Raw genomic sequence first — 5,255 nt, 5'->3', positions numbered from 1 at the left:
CTCTTAGATCATCTGACTGGATGCTTTTAGCAGTCCCAAACACCTTTTATAAATCCAGAGGAGACAGAGCCTCGGCGGCTCCTAAATTGTGGAATGAACTGCTGCTGAAGGTCAGGCAGGCCCCAACTCTCTGTTATTAAAACTCATTTAAAAACATGTTTTTTCTCTTTGTCTTTTAACCCAGAGCAAACTAGCATCTGTGTCTTAATGTTGTACTCTTTTCTGGTATCCGTGATATTTTGAGTTCTATTTTTTATATACTTGTGCTATTGTTTTATTCTCGTGTTTTGTTTTATATTTTTGTACAGCCCTTAGGTCAACTGCTATGTTGTTTTTTTAAGTGCTTTAGAAATAAAGTGGTATGGTATGGTATGGTATGGTATGGTATGGTGTGGAGCTATTGAATGGTAGCAGACACAATTTGGTTCCCATGAACTAACCAGCAAACTTGAAGCCAAACACAAGTTCCAAAGTTTTTAAAACTCTCTGGTCAAATGTAGGCAGTTAATGACTTTCTGCATCAGACTGATGGATTTTTAAGGTTAATTGTGTCTGTCTCCATTGAATTATCTCTCAAGAGTTGATCCTTGCCTAGTTTTAAAACTAAAAAAATCCAGTCTTCACCAGATTTGTCCAGTAGTTTTGTGTTTTATAGAAATTAAATATACCAGATTACCTTATGCTACTTTGAAATTTTAGCCAAGTGTGCACTGTTTGGTGCTAAATGTTACTAAAATGTGACAGCAATAACTATTCATTGAACTATTTGTAAAAACATTGTAGTTGTTGTTAACATGCCTGGTGTTCAAGGTTCATCCCAAGACCTGGTTATCTCACTGTTTGAAACAAAATCATGAACTTCAGAGTGACTCATAATTTTAAAAAAGGCTGTGGTTTCCACCCACAGCTGGGTAGCTGCCAGCTCAACAGCGTTGTGAGCTCAGCAACATACCTCTGCTTTTTGCAAATGATGTGGTTTCATACTGCACTGGGGTGATGCCTCGTGCAAGAAAGGTTGCAGCCAAAGGTAAAGGGCTACAGTATACTCCAGTTCTGACATGCACCAGAAAATGGTAGAACTGAGTTTCTGTCAAAGAGGGAGGTGTGTTGAATGAGAATTGTCTTGGGATCCTATTAATCAACGAAGTTTAGACTCATGAGACTGGTTAGTGAAGTGATAAGCAAGATGTAGTTTTGGCCTCCTTGAATCTTTTTGAAGTGTTTTCATGTTTTGCTTTAGTGTAATCATTCAGAAGTATATGCACCAACAAAAATAAAACTCATTCTGTATGGTTTCCATTAGGAATGTGCGAAATGGCAAAAAATTCATATCACGATATACTTTATGATGGGTGGCGGTAAAGATATATATCACAATATATGAAACTTATAATACAAAATAAATAAATCACATACTAATGAGTGGAATGTATAAATATGTATAGGTTAAAAAATTTAACCTTAAAATCTCCTTTTTAGGGTAAACTTTAAAGTCTCCCTTAAAATTTAAATTCAAGGGAGACCTACCTGGTTCAATCAAAGACACAGACAGACACACACACACACACACACACACACACACACACACACACACACACACACATACAATACATACAATCGCTTTAATGTAATACATATCTGCATCGATTGGATGTTTTGTTTGGAATCACCTGCTTTGTTTTAAGATGGTAAAACAAATTACTTGTATTTATTCCTTTCTACACACTTTGCAGATTACTTTTTCTGCACTCCACATGTTTAATCTTTGCGCGCTCCAGCGGGGTGACAATCATCCCATTTGTGCTTTACAGTTTTTTTTTTTTTTTGAAAGACAGTCAGACTGTCACCCTTTCACACAGCGCTTCTCCACTGTAGACAGCATCGCTCTACGACCACAGGAGAAATGAGGTCCGTGAGCTTTTGTGCGTCCCACTGGAGCTCGCACTGACCACCTGCACTCACAGTCGCCTTGCTGCGTGACCGTGACATATGCCACACTCCTCCCGCTGCAGGCATTGAGGTCGCTCAGCAGCCGACTGGACAACGCACGTCACGTAAATATGTAAACAGTTTGGCGTTCATTTTCGCACACCCAAACCAGATCCAAATATTTAGTTTTTTGTTTTTGTTTGTTTGTTYTTGTTTTTTTTTTGCTCTTCATTTGCGCTCTCAGCCACGCTGCTTCCAGCTTCCTCTGTTTTGACTCCAGCTGGTTACGTCATCAAAAAGAATTACTGCGGTTGGCCGGTAGACTACAGATCTCTATCATAGGACAAATTTATATCGGTTACCGATACGGTCTACCGTAAATCGTTTATATTGCGCATTCCTAGTTTCCATAGTGTTATTTAAAAGTTTTTATTCTTTGTAAATCATCACTATCGCTATTGACATGTCAAAGATGACCATAAATTCAGTCAAACCCAGTGTGTTTGGGGGAAGCAGTAAAAGTGGCGAGGTTGCTATTGCTAAACCAGTTAACCTAGCTCAAGATCAAGCTAACCGAGCCTTGCCCTTTGATACTACGAATGTGACGGCTTCAGGTGTATCTGGTGAGGTAGCAAAGGAACAGGCTAAACTTTCAGCTCTTATTGTGGAGAAGACTGAAAGTCATGACAAGAAACTTGAAGAGATATGAACCACAATGAATTCACTTGAGAGGAAAATTGCTGACATTGTTAGCCGGATTGCTGAAGTGGAGGAACCGTCTGTGTTTTTTAGAGGACGAATGCAAGAAGCAAGAGGCAAAGCCTCTGGCTTCCATTGCCGAAGTTGAAATACTGAGGCAGAAGACTGAGGACATGCAAAGCAGAGAGTGTAGGAATAATTTGCATTTTCTGGGTTTTGCTGAATCAAGCAACTAGGCATCTCTGCAGACAAGTAGGTGTTTTCAAAAGAAGGTGGTTCTCAGAGGACACACCTGATTGGACAAGCACAAAAGGGGCGTTTCTCAAGGACACCTACTTGGACGAGCAAAGAAGGCGTTACTCAAGCACACCACCTGATTGGATGATCGTTGCTTAGGCCTTTCTTTATATTATTAGCTTACTTTTCTACCCAGCATCGGACTTTCATATTTATTATCATTAGATTTAGTTTCACAAACTTACTGTTGTTACCGAGGTAATTAGAAGACTTGGGAATATTAACAGTCAGCAAATTACGTTAGCCGCCGGTATTATATGTCTATATGAAGACATCGACAGTATCGGACCCGACGTCTTCATTCATTATTTCCGCTTCTCTTAACAAAGAGCTCCAGGTTACATTTCAAAATAAGAGCAACATCAGTCTGTAGTGTTTTTTTGTTTGTTTGTTTGTTTGTTTGTTTGTTTGTTTGTTTGTTTGTTTTGCCCTTTTTTGAGACATTTAGAAATAGGGAGAACTAATTGTTTTTAATTATACATTGCAATTTCATTTCAAAAAAACAAAAGCAGTTTTGGTTGCTCAAATTATTGTGAAAGTAGTTAAAGTCAAAAGTGAAAGAAAAAGCAAAAGAGAAGAACCAACTTTTTGAAAAACAGAGCAAATGCAACTAGCCAATCAGTGTTTATGTTTGAGAAATGCCTAATCTTGAGAAACACCTACTTTGAGTCTGCAGTGAACCCCTTCTTAAATCATGTGAAGGAAGCGACATGGTGGCATTTCTGAAAGCAACATTACCAGGACTCATCAATYTACTGGAAATTGATAAGGCGCACAGACTGGGTCCACTGTCTCAAAGTCGGGGCAACCAGCCCTCCCACCTGAGGCCCATCATTGCTTGATTTGAGAGATTTCAAGACCGTGAATGCATCGCCAAAGCAGCATGCAAAATGGGAAATCTGACTTGGAGAGAGCCCCGTATAATGGTATTTCCTGACTACTCAAAGCTTCTCAGCGACAAATGTAAAATGTTTGATGATTGTAAGAATGTATTGCATGAGAAACGTGTTTGCTTTTTCCTGAACTACCAAGCCATGCTTACTGTGATAACTTCACATGGCCTGTGTGCACTTTGAGGTTCATAAGAAGGCCCTGGCGTACATTCTCTCTATGGATTGACCGGCTAAGGTTTGGTTCTTGATCCATTTTTTGACTCATGTAAATGTGACCGAGGCATTAAGAGGGTGAGGTTACATTAACTTTTTTTTTCTTTTCTTTTTTTTGCTTGGTTTGAGCTCTGATAAACCTTGCAGTAAAATAAGTTAGGTATTTAATTCATAAATACACCTTTTTTGGAAGTCCTGGTTTCAAAAAGGAATATGTGTGATTGATGATTTATATGAGAAAAGCTCATTAAAATCCTTTGAAGCACTGTTTGTGGAATTCAAGTTACCTAGKCAAGATTTCTGGAAATATTTACAATTAAGACATTTATTGATTATGACTTTTGGCTCCTCCACTTTTGTTCCTGTAAGCTGTAGTAAATTGGAAGATATTAAAAAGGTGTTTGGTCATGGGCAGGAAGCCTCGGTTTATTATAAAATGTTGTTGACAGCCCTGGATCCCAATATTATGTTTCTCAAGAGATCCTGGGAAACAGATCTAAACCTTAGTTTTACAGTAGAGGAGTGGTATTCGATTCTTGGGCATGGGGAAAAAATGTCAAGGGAACTAAAAATGAGATGGGTGCAATTTAAGATTAAACACAGGATTCTGGACACCACAGACTGTACAGAGTTGGATACGCCAGATTGTTGGAAATATCAGAAGAGTAATGGTACACTGGTACATGTGCTTTAGGAGTGTCCAAAAATTCAAGAATGTTGGTCATCAGTTCACAAAATTTTAGAAAAAATAGTTGGCCAGAATATACCCTTTTGCAGTAGGCTCTACATTCTCGGAGATCCTTTATCACTGGGCCATCTGCTTTCCTCTCTTTTGTAATGGGTGTAGACAGCAGTAATGTTAGGAAGGAAGCTAATAGTGAAGGAGAGGAAGGGCCCATCTATTCCCTCTCTAAACCATTGGTATAGGTCCCTGGGTCAACTTGCTGTCCTAGAGAGACTCATAGATTACTGGATGGAGTAGAGGAATACAACAGAAAGTGGTCTCATTACTTTTCACATGGGTTAAATGGTATCCCCAGCTCAGACTTAATTTGACCATAATGAATCTACTGTAATGCTATAATTACCGAAGTGCATCTGGGTTAGAGGGCATTGTAATTTTGCCAGTTTCTGTGGGTCTTTGTTTCTGTGGGTCTTTGTTTCTGTGGGTCTTTGTGTGTGTGTGTGTGTGTGTGTGTGTGTGTGTGTGTGTGTGTGTGTGTG

The 5,255-nt window shown here is 39.1% G+C and overlaps 1 protein-coding gene across 1 annotated transcript in view; it reads left to right on the top strand.

The window, feature by feature from the left end:
• Positions 1–5,255, top strand: part of gdap2 (ganglioside induced differentiation associated protein 2) — a gene marked incomplete at both ends in the record, with an annotated part of 38,071 nt that overhangs the window by 32,051 nt on the left and 765 nt on the right.

Source organism: Austrofundulus limnaeus, unplaced genomic scaffold (genome assembly GCF_001266775.1).
Source record: "Austrofundulus limnaeus strain Quisiro unplaced genomic scaffold, Austrofundulus_limnaeus-1.0 Scaffold422, whole genome shotgun sequence".
NCBI classification, from domain to species: domain Eukaryota; kingdom Metazoa; phylum Chordata; class Actinopteri; order Cyprinodontiformes; family Rivulidae; genus Austrofundulus; species Austrofundulus limnaeus.
This window is presented reverse-complemented; position numbering and strand designations above follow the sequence as displayed.